The 17,031-nt window shown below is 38.1% G+C and overlaps 1 protein-coding gene across 2 annotated transcripts in view; it reads right to left on the reverse strand.

Moving 5' to 3' along the window:
• LOC129360846 (dedicator of cytokinesis protein 9-like) overlaps positions 1-17,031 on the reverse strand; it is a 74,177-nt gene that overhangs the window by 52,665 nt on the left and 4,481 nt on the right. The window lies entirely within an intron of this gene.

A 17,031-nucleotide genomic window follows, 5' to 3' on the forward strand; every position in this document is an offset into this window, starting at 1 on the left:
CCAGGGGGAAAAAAAGCAGAGCAACAGCAGAAAACGATGTATGAATCATAATGGGGGGAATACATGCAAAATAGCAGATTCTGCAGCAGATGTTTTAAAAAGATAGGAAAAGCAATTTTAATACAAGATAAAACAAAACAAACGGGCAAAACTCAGTGCTCTGAAAAGCCTAGTTCTGGTAGTGATCCAGTTCAAGCTTTACAAAAATCTCTGTTTCCAAAACAAGACCAGGACATGGCAGGATTTAAAGCTTTCAGGCCAAGACATCAAACAGGGAGAGTTGTTTTGTTTTTTGCAAAAGATTAACTGCACTTGATCACAAGCCGCCAGCTCTGCCAAACACAGATACTGGGTGGGAGTGAAAAAACAGAACTGAATCAAGCTAAAGTTTTGGAAAACATCAAGATATGATTCGCTCCTAGCAACAATCTTTGAATGACGTGCCTGTGGACTGCTAATGAGGAAAACAGAAGATATAAGCAGATGATGCTTTGAAAAGCTGGGAAATCAGAGTTTTTAGGCCGATATTTAGGAAAAAGGGTAGACATATTGTGTGAGACCTGAGGTGATTCAGATGTAAAACATTTGTCAAAAAAAAAAAAACATCCTTGACAGCACACCACTGCTGGTGATCAAATTATTTACACTTCAATGTTATATGTTAGAAGGAGATTTGTCTTCTCACTTCTCCATTTCATACCAACTCTTCTGAGAACAAAATGATTTGATAGAAGTTGATATCCTGACATTTCAATGCATTTCATACCTTCTCATGACATTTGATGAATGAAAGTTATTTTTAATAGTCTATGTAGAAGAGTGTTCTTTCTGCTCCAAACTATTAGCATGTTTGATAATTATCTTGATTGGCTCTAGTCTGATTTCTACCAGTTTGCCAAAATGGGTTCAGATAAAAACAATGTATTACTTACATCATTTCTATCTCAATATATCCCCAAGATTCAACAAAGAAATTAGCAAATACAAGTAAAACCATTTGGGATGGTGAAAAAGTTTTTTTCACAGGTGCAAAATGCAAGAAGGAATGGCTGAAATATCAAAACATTGTGCTTGGTGCTGAATCCAAGCTTAAAGGAGCTCACAACATCCTCCTGCAAAGAGGAAGACAGGGAAACAGGGTCACGTTCATCATGGTTTGTTTATTCCCTACTTTTGCTTCCTTTTTCTGTAAACAGCCCTTGATGACCTCTTAAAAGAAAATAAAAGCTGCCTCAATAGAAAAGAAAATGATTGTCCACAGAAAAACTATATGAAAACAGATGTATGAATACATTTTTAAGGCTCACTGCTGCAGAAAATATCTCTACTCTGATATTAACATATGCAGAAAAATCTATCCAAACAAATCATCACTCATAGCAAGAGCTCATCAAGAAAGTCAGTTTCCTCGCATCATGATGGTGTGTTAAATGCTTGCATGGGTTCCCTCATGCTGCTGCTGTGTTAATATTTCAGTGCTGGTTGACATACTGAACTACATTTGAAAGAAAGGAGAACTGCAGAGAAAAGCTGCTGAGGCTGTAAATGAAAGAAGATTCAGCAACACTGAGGGGCCAAGCCTTTGATTGCTCAGAAGGAAGTGTATCTCTAATTTTAGCTTATCGTTTCTTTCACACTGTAAATCCAGACTTCATCCTCTTGCCACTGCAGAGAGGGATTTAAAGGTTTTAAAAAAATAACAAGTAATAATCTGCAGGAAAGCTGAAAAGTTATAAATCTTCTTTTTGGAAAGTGCACAGATGAACAGTCTTTTTTTTAATTTGCATTTACAGGAGTTGCAAATGAGTCCTAACTACAAGACAGCGCAGAGAGGCAACATGTGAGTGAGATGTTGGTCAGACCACAATCAGAAGTTGTCGGAAGTGACACAGCTGGCTGTCATAAATCATCTTGCTCCAGGGCGCAGATTTATCAAATGCTTGTAAGGACATGCCTTCACCAGTGTGTGGCAGCTTTCGGTGTTCATGCCATCCTATACGGTATTTGTGGAATCTACAAATATACTGTAACATCCAAACAAAAGCTATCAAAAGGCACAAAAGCTGCAATGAAACTTGGAAGAACACCTGACCAGTCCACCACCAGAGAACCCACCATGAATTCTACCATTTAGGAAGCTTGATGAATATGTGAGACAATCTGTTAAGTATTAAAGTAAAAGTAGAAGTGGTCATAATAGTACACTCACAAATTAAAGGCTTCGAACCACTAAATTGAAAGAGATCTTGTCTCACTGAGATACACTGTGTCGACTTGAAATTATTTGTAAATGCAAGAAATGTCTCAAACTTCTCTGCCAGCTAAGCTAATTTTTGTTAGTATTTTTGTTTAATAAGTAAAACAAGTTTTGTTTTTGTTACTTCACTTTATTCAAGTCACTTTCTTTTCCAGAAATAAATAAAACAATTGCATGTCACATATGAGCTAAATATTCAATTGAATATTCTAATATTGAACAGTGGTCAACCAAAGGACTGAGATGAAAAGTTCCCATTAATTATGAGCTGAAGCATGAAAATACTGAAGTTCTGTAGCTGCTGTGCAAACCATCAACATACATTTATTTGCCAGTTCTTGGGTTAAAATGATGTATCTTTTGTTTTATTTCAATTAAAACAAACAAGGAATTACTTTTGTACCAAATCTTAAGGTACAATTGCATTGAATTATTAAATTTGAACGTAATCTGCGAGCCATGAGATGTAGTAATGACTTTTCACTCTTGCACCTCTGTGAAGTAGCTCCGACCATCTGACTGTGACACACATGCTGCCTCATTATAATCAATACTCCACCAGACTGAATACACTCCACAGTACTTTCACACTTCTTTATTTGCATCTTGGACTGCGGCCAAGTTATAGTGGTCTCTAGTCCACAATTGGATAGTGTGGGCATTTCAAACCATGACACGGAGCCTCAACCAACCAACCAATCACATATACATATATATATATATATATATATATATATATATATATATTTTTTTTTTTTGATAAATAGTTTCATACACAAAACCTATTTAAAAATGTCACTGTATCATACATATCCAATTTACTTAAACATATTGGATCAGAGTGCTGTTTCTCTCCTCCAGCTGAACTTTCATTGTGCCAACATGTGCACCATGTTGGAGTCTCAACTGACCAGCAGTAACTAAAAAAAACTATTACAAGCCATTATAGCAGCACAGCATTGGGTGGAGCCGAGTTCCACACATCAAAGCTGCTGAGAGGAGTCAAGCTTTCTGTTTCACACTAAGTTTCTAAGTGTGCTAAGTACACACACAAAGGCAGAACTATTTCTGTGTGGTTCTAAGCAGGCAGAGGAGAGTTTAGAACGAGCTGGCATCTCATCTAACAAGCCTCTTTGGAGTGAAGGTCAAGTCTACAGCTGGTCCTGTTTTTATGCCTCGTCTCTACAGGGAGGCGTGTGTTTTTGCTTTTTTTGTCCTGAGAGAAATCCCAAAGAGGTGGACCGCAGAGACATCACCCACATAACCAGCAGGATAGGGCAGATCAAACAGAGCGAGTCACCAGCTGGAACCCTCCTGGGACTGCTAAACGGAAGTGGCTGCTTCCTGCTGATGTGTGAGTTAATCTTGTCATAACAAAAACGCCTCTCTCTGCCTGCTGTCCTGCGAAAACCATCAGGATTCATAACTACCGGAAAGTTTTTGTGAAAACCAACATAGATCACTTCTAAAGTTCAAGAACTAAAGTGAAACACGTTGAGTTTTAATGCTGAAGTTAGAAGCAAGGAGTGATATTAACCAAGAGGGAGTTTTACAAAGAATTCAAGGAGGAAACATGGAAATCAGCCCCCAAAGTTTTTTGTTGTGGATACAGTCTTGCAGTTACATACGTGGGTGGGCTGCAAAGATAGGCTTGGAATGTCAACAAACTAAACGCCTCACAGTTTTTAAAATTGCAAAGCACAGTGCCACAACTACAACTGGGTACAACCGTTTCATCAATAATCAAACCAATCTTAATATCAGACAAAGATAATCTAATTACATAAAGCAGTTTTTAAACAATGATTTCATTCATTAAAGAGAAAGATAACTATGGAAATAAAATTACATCAGACTTAAACGGCACCTTTCAACCCTCAAAGATTCTTTACATGAAATCAGTCATTTCCAATTATGCATTCATTCACACGCTGATGATGGCAAACTATTGGATTGTAGCCACAGCCGCCCTGGGGCAGTCTGACAGAAAAAAGGCTGGCATTTCATGCCTTTGGCCCTTCTGGACAGGCAAGGCGAGAGAAGTGTCTTGCCCAAGGACAAAACGACAGAGGTGGGCTCAGCAGGAATTGAAGTGGCATGTCTGGTGACATGAAGTAGGGTAAAAGATCCCAAAAAGCAACATATCACACTCCAGTCACTCAGGAAAAAGTTACAAAGTCATTATTCATAACAAACAAAACATTTGCTTGGCCATTGCTGGCCTGTGGAATTCTACTCTGAAAAAATATTTCACTTCCAGCATAGTGTGGGTTTTCTCCCCAATTTTTGACCGGGCCAATCAGGGAACAGAAGGAGAAGTTGTGAAGGATGGCGTAGATTTTCTGCCTGTCTGTAATTGTAGCCTGACTGTAGTCTTAACAATGGGAGTGGAGAAAGTGAACGAAGCCATTCACTCCATGTTGACTGTGCTTCCAAATATTGAATTAACATTAACAGCTGCCTTTTTCGGATCAGCACTTCTCTCTTCGAAGTAGAGGTCAGTTGTTTAAAGCGCAGGCAATAAGGCAATAAACTTCTGAGAGTTGAACTGGAACATTACATACATGACTAGTGAATATTAGCAATTGGGTAAAATTTAAAGCCTCTGTCCAGGAAGCCAGGAATCATTGGCTGTTGAGCAATCATTTCTCAACAGCCAAGAGCCCAGGCCCTCTGTATGAAATACAATGTAGTACAAGGCGCTGATTTTTACCAGGCTAAGAAAACATGGGACAATAGCAAACATTCAAGAGTTTCTAAAATACTTGAAGCTGCAGGACACACATCATTTTCTGCTGCTTTTAGTAATAATTGAAGACAGTTTATTTTGACTGCTACAAAGAAAAACACCAAGTTTCTGTGTGACCTAGTTCATGCACAGGTTGCCCTTACCCTCCTAAAAAACAAACACAACACAGCCACATCCCCTTCCTTCGAGATAGTTTATTTACCCCCAGAGAAGAAAATGGCCCATTTTCCTGAGTAGCAGCACTTCCTTTGCTTTGTAGTGTAGCTACCAGGCGTGGAATGAGTATACACTGCAGCTAAGGCACACACACATGCACACAAACGAAACATCACAATGCCAAGCATATCTGCAAAGCATGTCAACAGATCCATGCATCTTGGTTCAATTTGTTAAAATATGGTAATCCTGCTGTGTGTTTCTGCAAATTTTACTGCAAAACCAGCAGAAATTGTCTAAAGCAGTGCCAAGCCTTAAGGCATCAGAATTCACAGCATGAATATTCTCATTATAACTGAATGCATAAAAAAAACTGTTGGATTATCAAGTAAAACCTGCAATAAAACCTTTAAGAAAGCAGCAAAAAACATGGAAACAAGAGGCTACAAATAAAACGTGTTTGATCATAGGTAATCATTTGTGCACTGAGACAAATGCATCCAGAGAATATTATGGGAGCTTGGTTTTGTTATGAGACAAAACCTCAGAGCATTATGTTACTGCCACCCAAAGGAAAATATATGGTACTACATGACAAAGCAAACATCTACAACTTTATTTCAACTTTAGTTTTATAACATTCTTGATGTTTATTTTGCAACCACTGTCCTGTTAGACTGTTTAAACAAACTATTGTAAAACAGTCACAGATTAAAATACATTTATTTAAAATGCACTAGAAAAATACAGGAGACACCAATCAGAAACCCTTGGAAAACTGGAAGTAAGTTTAACATAAACATTGACTTATAGAGAGTACCAATTAAGCGGGAGAGAGACACCCATAAACCAGATGTTTATGTTGAACATCTGGATAAATGTTTCACATTCAAACTAGACTAACTTGAAGACATATTTGGTTGCAATGACAAGGTCAACATCTGGAGGAGTCAAGTCAAATCTTTCAAAGCCAAGAACCATCTACCAATTGCGAAGCTTAGTGGCAGCATCATGCTAAAGGGTTATTTGCTGTCTGTGGTTCTATCAGAAACTGCATTAATTCCTGAAGAATTATTTAACATCAACATCTAGAAAGCTGGAACTTGGACGCAGTTTGATGTTCTAACAATCAAATGATCTCAAACGTCCCTCAAAACTACTTTGGAAGGAATAAAATAGGCTAGCATACAAGAAAAGTCAGGTTCATGCTACTATGACAACTAATTTAAATGATTATTAAACGATTGGTCAAATGTCCAGCTAGAATTATGCCAGAACCAAACTGATGCAAAATCAAAAGGTGTATTGAGAATGAAACTATTATTTTGACCCTTTATGGATTGGAGAAAGTCCTCAAGAAGTTGGAAACATGCATTAATATTTAAGATGAGTGAATATAACAAATAATTTGAACCATATGAAAAAGTTTGAATTTAAGTAGGAAAAAAAATCAATGTTCTAAGTTTATGAGTGAGCAAAATATGTCTTCTTGAATATCTTCATATGTTAATGTTGCATTTATTGTGTCAACATTTTGCCATATCAGCGAAATGTTTTCAGAGAGGCCTGTGATTGCACTCTCTCAGGCTCTGACATGCAGGGTGGAAACTGAGAGCTTAATGCTGCTGAAACAAGCCCACACTGGCTGGCATGAGGCCATCACTGGGAGGAAAAGCTGCACTCTGTCACACCTGCTGATCCAGCACTGAACCTCACGTTGCATGGCAACACAATTTCTGATGTCATACATTTCCACAAACGGACAAAGGTTCATTGTACTGGTTAGGGGACAATTTTGGACACGGACATATCTTATGGAACTGTCACTTTATTTCCTGCGGGTTTGCTCCCAATTTCAATCCTAATCAGTGGGTCAAACTGCATAGAACATTAACCCAGCAAATCAAAACCCTTAAACAAAAACAACTGACATATCTTTAGCAATATTTTCCAAAATTATGTAAAATTATAGCCAATTTATCATTGTAGATTTGTTTGCAGCTTCATCATTTCATTTTTAACTGTGGGATTTCCAAGTGCACATCAACACACTTCCAAAATGAACACCCATTTAGAAAGTTTCTTCTTGGTTATTGATGACTCCAGAATGTAACTCGGACTTTCTGCACAGAGGGGATAATGTGGGAGTTTTGGATCCATTGAGGATCAGTTAATCTCTGTTGACTCTTTGTTTGTAATCAGTGGAAATCCTCTTGACCCCTGGCTCAATGAGTGCAGCTCACAATCAGGGGAAGCATACAGTATAGAAGAGGAGATGAGCACCTGTAGCACTTCAGATGTGTTGCATTTAGCTGGAGTACAACACCACACAGCCCAGAAGGAAAGAGCTCAGCTGTCAAATCCTTCACTGACATATATACTGTAAAACGTTTTAAATTTGAAGCACAGAGAAGAAATTAAAAAGCAAAGTCCGATATCAATTCATCACATGCTTAAGACGTCTAGTGTCTCTTTGATAATCTCAGCAGTAGTCAGTCCAACCATCGCTGCAGACTCCCTGTTTGTCTGTACTGACCCAAGCTGTGCCCCAGCAGCCCACACCCTTCCTGAGAAAGCAAATACATGCCATGGGAAACAGGGATTGTTCTTGGAAACTCTGACAATGAATTTTGACCAACTGTTTTAACTCAGGTTGTTTATTTGTGTAACATTCACAGCAACGGAGAACTCTCTCATGGCAGCTGTTTAATTTTCTGCTGCAGATTATTCCCTTCTTGTTTTATTTTGTGAGGTTTAACCTCCTTGGGCCAGTTTAACTACACAAGAGGAGCGGCTGCTATAGCTACTAAGACGGATTTGACATTTTTTAGAGGATTAGCGGATTCATTGAAAGTGTCAAAATTAACATTGCTAGTTCAATGCCTCCTTCAGAATGAAAGATGGATTGATTTTAATCATGAAAAACTCGTGTTATAGCCTGAATAAAGCAATCTGTTTAACATAGCAGTTTGTCATCATAGGATAAAGTTGTTGGTCTTTAAAAGGCTGAGCAGAGACTCTAACAGAAGCTTAAGTCAGGTCAGGGATACTGAGCCGTTTATCTGCATGCCACCCAATATAAAGCCTGCATGTTCACATGTCACTGTTCAGATTCCACTTTATTCTCCTTCACTCCAAACAAGTGAGATAGAAACAGGCGTTCAGCAGAACTTTACTTATCCTTCAAAGCAAAGAGACACTGAGAAAACACAAAGTGAAGGCTTGTTTTGATCCAGCTTCCTGATGCTAAGTCTCTGAAAATAAACAGGGACCAGAAAGAAAATAACTAACCGCTTTGTCTCTGTCTGCCGTATAACAAGCTTGAACAGAAAACCCAAACAAAGATAACGAGGATAGTAAGTTTCCCTACTGTTCATGATGTTTATTTATTACATCCACAATAACAGATAGAGTAATTTACAATAATTTGTAATTTTAAACAAAGGTCACTGACTTTTTGTGACAGCAGCTTGAAATGTTTTAGGCAGGTTTAAACCTCTTCACAATAAGTTACACATTAACATTATTTTGATGATTTTTTAATAGCTGTAAATTAAGTTGATTTTTATCATTCTTCTGCTTTTAGATTTTTTTAGGCTTTTTACGCTGGTAATGACTATCACTTGATTTGCTACATGGAGAATTGAATTAGCATTAAAGGTTTTGCAGTCCCACAGTTCAGGTCTTATAGGATTAAGCTTTGCTGTGCACCTTGGTTTCCTCTCCCGCTCTCCTCTCTTGCCAATTACTTCAAAGCTCTATTCTTGAGCCTATGCTCTTCTAACTCTACATGCTTGCCCTGAAAAGTTGGTTTTGTATGCTAATGATGGAAACAAGTGGAGGGAAATCTCCACTTGTTTGAGAATAATCTAGAACCCAGATGAGCCTCAGACTTTAACTTTGGGAATAGATGGCGTAGCAAGCAATAATGTGACTGAAACAGTCTAGTAAACTGGGTAAATCCTTTCTTCAAATCACATATTTATCAAGCAAAAAAAGAGCACCAAAGAGGTATTTTCCGTCGCTTTGATTCTTTTAATGGGATGTTAAATTATTGGTTCTGTGTTAAAACCTTTTCCCACAAGAAAAAGCTCTAAATACTTATCACGCCTCCTGTTTGAATGAGCTTGGATTTTTTTTTTTCTTTCTGGCTTTAGAAGCTCGGTTTATATGAAAATCAGAAGGTGAGATGCAAAACCTGTCAGGAAACTTCCCCTATTTTGCCTCCACTCCCTTAAAAAAAAAAAAAGAAAAGAAAAACCCTCTCTTCTCTTTTCCTCTTGCCTACATTTTGTTCAAGAGTTTGGAATGTCAGGTATGCACCCAGGCTGGTGAAAAGGCATCATCCCCGTTGGCTGTAGCCACTCCAAACAGTGTGCACAAAACTATAAGAAAATTTGGAAACTGCTGGAAGGAAGGGCCCAGTATAATGAAACTGTCAGCACACAGAGTGAGTGAAAAATAAATAAATCAGCGGTGGCATGTCAACTTCAAGATGTGAATGTTTTCTTATTTACAGGAACATGAAAGTTTTAGCCTGCCACTAATTTTTAGGGGCTTGGGTGGAGTCAAATAAGTAGCAGGTACTTTCAAAGAAATCCCAGATGCAAGATAACTTTATCAGTAACAGCTTTTGCTTTCATCTTTGCAGAGTGATAGCAATTCCTCCACATAGTTCTCTGAAACAACCAGCTTCGCTGATAAATAAATGCCTCTACGCAAAACTTTCAACTTTTTTTTAAAGTGCCAGTGATGCCTAAATATAAGTGATAAAGCATGTATTTTAATCTTTAAGTGTAAATTTCAATTAAAAATTTTTGAAAAATGTGTGCTAATATCTTCCCCGGTGACATGTAGCAATCAACAGCAGCTGATCCTGTTGTACTACGTAGGACGAATGAGAGGTCAGTGACATGATGACGCAATGTCAGCGAGGTCAGATGACAGATTTGATGTTAAAAGCAGATTAACCCTGAGTGAAATGCTTGCTTGACACAAATGTTAAACAAGTCAAAGATGAGCTTGAGTGATCTAAGGCAGGTGCAAGGCTGAACCAATAATTATGTTTTCCTTAATTATAGGTAATTATGTTCTGAAGTTAGTCTGCAGGATTACTGGCTTTGCATGTATCAAATGACGATGTGGAAATAACATCACAACTGCTCAGGCTTAGTCTGTATAGCAAGCAGAGCTGCAGGATCAGAACCTTACTTTAGCATACGTTCAAAAATATTTTTTGTCCAAGCGAGTCCAATACACACCTAAATTCAGATGAAATAATTTTAATGTCAAAGTTACCCAACACTAAAATCTTGTCTTGGTGCTGCAGGTCTGTGTGGCTAGCAAAATTTAATTCTTTCCAAATTACATGTTTAATCATTGTTAAGCCATGGTTTCACACGTTTAGTGGATCAGGGTTGTGAAGTTATTTTCCACATAGGATCAGTGTGGTATGGACAGATTTTTTTACACAAAGTGAATGGAATCTTGATTTGAAGACTGTCTTTTGTATTTAACCCAATTACCTTTACTCTTACAATTTAATTGTTGATTTGAAACATTTAAGTGTAGGGAAAAGAGGTAAAGAAATATTTTATGGGAAAACTACATTTTTTACACAACTGTGCATAAAAACAGGAAAGAGCAAGGCTTTTCACAAATCTTTTTCAGTGCTGATTAAAATAATGACTTCAAATGCCTGAACAATAATGAGAAGGTTTAGAGTTCTACATTCTCCTCCCAAATCTCTTCCTTCACAGTGAGACCCTATCACCACAATTCCATGTTAAGGCCTTAATATAGAAAGTAAAGACCTCTTTAAAAAAAAAAAAAAAACTCTCAGGGTCTCTTTCTAGACATTTCTGTGCCAAACAGCATAGATGTGACGTTGGTCGTTTCCAGTCAGTGCTTTTCAGGGCTTAATCTGATTATCTTAATCTGTAGGATGGTGCACGTCAGCATGCAGAGCAACAGTTTTGCTCCTATGGCTTTCGGCTCGGCTAGTTTCCCTTCCTTGGTAGGCTTTTCACAAATCTAATGCATCACTGATGGGTGGCATAACTGCTTCCACCTACACTGGATAGATTCCCCTCCATTCACTTAGTCCTGTGTGGGTTGGTGCGTGTAAAGAGCTGTTTGTAATGGTGCCATTCATATGACTGTCAGCATCAACTGCAGGCTAACGCTTACACTCCCTCACAATGTTCTGGAGGCAAGGTTCAAATAATGTTGCCAAGAATTAGACACAGCAGTAAACTCTGATCCAAAAGAAAGATAGCAGATACTAGTGCACAAAAAGAATCAGAATGGAGACATTAGACAATAGTGGAACACGCAGGCTGCAATCTTTGTTCCAATCAGATGTACATTCCTTATTAGATTAGACAAAATGATGCCAGAGCTTTATCAGTTTATACAGGCATGAAAACTGGATTAACACCATAATGATCAGAAGGGGGGAAAAAAAAACAGGTCCAAAGGACTTGTGGCTCAGAACATCTTCATCGACTGCAATAAGGTGCATGTCCTCCTGGTTCAAAAATAGCAACATTAATGGTCGGATGATAGAAGCAAAGCACTCTTGACGATATGCTGCAATATGCTGCAATAATGGAGCTGCAGCAGAATATATGTCTCCACAGTGAGAAGTTAAGGGAAGTTAGATGAAGCTAGAGCTGTAAATATATAACCATTCTTTCACAGTGAGAAAGCTAGAGAAAATGTGAAGGAGGTTTAAAGCTTTTAAATTGATGTCCTGAAGAAAGAGACCAAAGGAGAAGAATACTGAATAGATTGAAAACAAATTAAAGGATAGTTCAGAATTCTTGGAGTAACATCAAGTTGAAAGGTCAGAAAGATTTAATGTCTAATCTGCAGTAGATTACCGTTTTGAGATCTTTATTTGACATAAATCTAGATTATTGAGGCAGAAGCTATCAGAGATGTCCAACTGGGAGCTGTACAACTCCAAACACTTCAAACACTATTTTCTAAATCTTTATAACTCAGTCACATTTGACTTGGACAGTAATTGACAAAGAAGCACATGATTGTCTACACAGAAATGGAGATATGAGGCAGTTCCCAAGCAAAGATCTCCTGAAACAGAACATGAAGTGTTCCAAGAAACGTCCTAACACAAAAGTTAAGAGTTGTAGAAAGCAAAAGTATTATAGTTGTTTGAGTTAACACTATTTTATAAAATTTTATATTTTATTTACTCAGATCAGAAATGTTTAGCATGGATCATGCTTAGTGGGAAGATTATTGTTGGTGAACCACCTAATATATCAATTTTATGTGTAAATAACTGTTTTCTTTGACCAAATCTTTTTCAATAACCTTTAGACTCGGACTTATAAAACCTGCTTCCTCTCCACTACATGTTTTTCATAGTATTATAATTAAATACACCTTTGAGATAATTGGCAGGAGATCAAGATGGGGGTTACAAGGTTCACCCTACAACCAATCATGTACAAAACATGCCTCCTGGTCATTGTGATGGATTCTAAGGCTTTCCTACATCAAAAAGAAAATCTAATCCCTCCAGCGTGTTCGGGGTCTGTCCCAGTGTTTCCTTAGTAATATTTGTCCAGGACACATTGTGATCAGATCCCTGAATCACCCCAACTGACTCTTTTTTTATTCAGAGAAGTCCCCTAAAAAGTGTCACAGCTCTACGATATATTTAAATTTCCAAAAGAGGAAACTCATTTAGATGCTTGTATCTGGGATTTCCAGATCTTTTGTCAGTCTTGATCCTTATCTCATCGCAATAGATTAGAGCTGAAATGTAGGCAGACCAGTATGTCAAGTAAAAATTTTTTTTTTTTGCTCTTCCTTCACCACAGCAGAGAGAAGCAATGCCAAAATCACTACAGACAAGGCCCTAATCTGCTTGTCTATTCACTGCTCCATTCTACAATCATTCATGAATAAGACTCTCCCTCAACCTGGAAGGAGCACTTCACTTTTTTCACATTAAGAACCAACGTCTTCTAACTTAAAAGAAAATAAATCTCATTCCAGCTCCTGTGTGCAAGGAAGGTTGTGGCTTGAAGATTGTAACAGAATCAGAGTGCCTGAGTGAGACGGCCGCATACCTGATTGTGGGGCTTTGACGAAGTTGTACCAAGCTTTATTGCTGCAGCCAATAGAAAAATTAAACCTTTTAACCACCATTTGAGTGAAGAAGGCCAGTCAGGAAGACATCTTAATGTTGCAGGACACAGAGAGCTGGGGACGGGAGTTTGTTCAAAACTGCTCAAACACTGCTTACTGGCATAAAAACACATTAGAAAAAAAACTCCAGTTTATCTTACTGACTGTATTAGAAGACTCTTAATGGGCAAACCTTTATTTAATTTCTATCTATCCCCGATAGCTCTCAGATTAGCAGGCAAACTTTTTTCTAGATGCTCGTTCAGTCCCAGTCTGTAAATGTCCTATTTTAATCTGGTTTTTTTATCCTAGCTTTCTTTTTAGCTTTCATTTATCTGTTTTACATGGTACTAATCTATGTAAAATTTAATTTTAATGTGTTTTTGTTCCTTTTGTTAGTTGTTGACTTCAAAACTACCAAAGAATGTAAACAAGATGACAGTTTAAACAGCATAAACTGCTTAGTTTTTTCACTAAGTAAAAGTGAAAAAAATTCCTTTCTGGTGTCTGTATCGCTTGTATTGACCTTTAGCTTCTGCATCTGGGAGAAACCCATCTGGGTTTTTACTACATTAAAAGTCAATCCACTGCAGGCAACAGATTAACTACTTGTGCCCTTTTTATAGAAAGTTGCTTCAAAAATCCTGAACTAGCTCTTTGAGAGGGCATTAAGGAGAAGATCAATTCTCCGAAGGTGAGGAGGGGTTTATATGTTCTTGGGAGGCGAGTGTTAAACAAGTCCCAAAGCTCTATCAAACACTTGCTAAAAGAAAAACACCCACATGAGATGAGACCCGCCAGCAGACCCCCCTGCCCTCTCTCTCTGTTATGGTAACCTCTCCTGTTCTCCAAAACAACTCTGCTCTATTAGGCTGAACACTTACAGACTCAGTGGGAGGTTTACAACTCGGGGCCCTGCCCAACACTTGCGTTTGGCCCAAATACAGTCACAGCAAAATGTTTCTCTCAAGGAGAAGACAGGCCTCTGACTTATCAGAAGATGAAGGACAGGAAGTCAAGGGCACTTCCTGCTGCAGCAAGATGGAATAATTGTAAGAGATTTCACTGAGTAAAGGTAGGAACTGGTTGTTCTGCATGATGACAATAAAATGAATATCTACATGCCCATATATTGTTCCTGAAAAAGTACAGACTGCTCAGAATGATGCAGATTACAGAGATGTCTGGAAGGAGCTAAAAGTTTTGTTATTTCCCACACCAGGGCGGATCCTAGGCATAAGCAAACTAAGCAGCCGCTTAGGCCCCCAGGGCCACTAAAGGGCCCCCTCAGTGGAGCTGATTTTTATTATTATTTATTTTTTTTTTTGTAATAATTTCTAATAATTTTTGTAATAATTTCTACGAAACAATAATTTAATTTCACATAATTTCAACATGAGGTGATTTGCTTTTACAAGAAGAGGACAGAGGCTGATTTTTAAACCTTTGCTGACGAAGATAAGATGGGCTTCACATGTAAGTACTGGCCAATCACGATCCCCCAAAATTAAGAAAATCGACGCCCAGAAATCAACTGGTCGATAAATCAGTTGGCCAATAAATGTGTCTTATTATACATGTATGTAATGTAAACAGCACCGCCATAGATGCAATTTACAGCAGGTGTGTGAACGATCTAATGATCGGACTGCTGATTGCAGCCAGTCCATATTGTTAGCAGAACTAGAGGACCCCAAAACCAAATTTTGCTTAGGGCTCCATGGAGGCTTGGGCCAGCCCTGTCCCACATTCTGTCCAAGAAAATTATCAAGCAATCTCATAAAGGGACTGCATTTTAGACCCCAGGTTTCATCTGTGGCTCAGAGGAAACATTTAACACTTATTTCAACACATATTTAACCTATGACCGGTCCTTATCCAGGGGAGAAAATCAGTCTTCATTTATTTTGGAACAGAATCCGTCTGTCTCTGTCTGGCCGTTGGATCATTTGAATTGGCTTTACTGCTGCAGGACTAACTGGGGTCTCTGTGGGTTGGGCAAGGGAAAATCTTTTCAGTTTTTCCAACAGGTTCTTCATATTATCCCAAGATTAATTTGATTAAATCAGGAATTAACCTTTCCAGTCATAACTGCAAAGAGTGAAAATAGGTTTAGATTGGAAGCATAAAAATAAACGATAAGACTGAATCAGATTTTACAGCTTGATATGCGTTTTAAATCTCACTTTCAAAATGTACTTTTTTTTTTAACTTATCCACATACATGCAAAAAACCACTAGAAGCAATTTGTGTGGAAAGCGCAGAGGAATTAAGGACAGAAAAGTAAAAACAAGGGGAGAAGTATTATACCCCAAAATGGCAACAAAATTAAAAATATAATAATTTTTGCATGGAAAATGTTAGCATCGGCATAAGGTTTGTGTAAAGTGCTACGGCCAAAATAATCATCAGTGCATCTTTTATTTAGAATTAAACTATTATTAATTCTGCTACTAAAGAACTATTTATATTGTTGGAGAGTTTTGTCGCTCTAATGTCGGTCAATTTGTCGCTGTGTCACACCAAAGCTTAATCACACGGAGTCAACACTGAATGTACAGCTGAGTTTTCTGTAATTTATTACCAAATGGTACACCACAATGTCTTAATGGTTTCATTGGCTACCAAAGTGGTCCCATGTATTATTTATTAACCTACTCGCTCTCCTGTCTCAGCCCCCCTTTATATTTTAGTTTTGCTGAGTACCCATCAACCAGGACAGCAACAAATGCAGCTTATGCACACTTTGGTCCAAACACAGAGAGGATTTTAAAGTGACAGGCAGACAGAGCTGGGAATAAGTAGGGAGGTCAAGCTGCTTAGGTCTCACACACTCAAGTATAATCTTCTGATGGATCAGTACTGTGATTTACAGTATGCAACACTCAGTGCCTGCTCCAAAACACATGAAAAACAAGTGGGATGTTCCTTTACCTTCCAATGTAAAGTACTGTACTCTTCTATGCCTATTCTTCTATGTCTACTCATAGTCTACTCTTCTATGAATTCCAACACCTATTTATCTCCAGCAAAGCTGAATTGTCAGATGCAGAAAGCTAGAAATCTCCAAAACAGATCAAAAATAAATAAATAAAAAAATCCCATCTTCTACTGCTGTGTTGGGGATTTCTTTTCATCCATTAAGGCTCATTCTCACTACATTTACGAGGCTCACAGTGTTGCCTGCATTTTCACAGCATACAAGTTATGCAAGTTCTGGCCACTAACAGATAATTGCATCACTCTCTCTCATAATGACACCCATCTGGTGTGGAGCTCGCTCTACTCAGCCACAGAGCAGGAACACTGACAATTTTAGGATGTTACAATCAGGCAGGGAGGCAGGTCGACATATTGATTACAATTATGTAAGAACCCCTCTAGTTATTTAATGCATTTTACACATGAAGCAACTACTTTAGATTTGTTATACTGCAAAGTAGTCAATACAATGATGACAGTAACAGTGCAGACACTTAAAAAGTTGGCAAAGAAATCATTTTATACACACATTGATAGTTTCAAAAATGATGAGACCATCCAAAGTTCCTCCCCACTGAGAGAAAAAAATAAAAAATTCAAAGCCGATGAGAGCTATTATAGGGCTAATAGTGGTCTTAGCAGGCCTGATGTGTGACCAAGCAGAGGGTCGATGTGGCTGTGCACCTCTCTCTGCTCTCCACTCCAACAATAAACAATGAGGCT

This window comes from Poeciliopsis prolifica, unplaced genomic scaffold, assembly GCF_027474105.1.
Source record: "Poeciliopsis prolifica strain line A6 unplaced genomic scaffold, Auburn_PproV2 SCAFFOLD007, whole genome shotgun sequence".
NCBI classification, from domain to species: domain Eukaryota; kingdom Metazoa; phylum Chordata; class Actinopteri; order Cyprinodontiformes; family Poeciliidae; genus Poeciliopsis; species Poeciliopsis prolifica.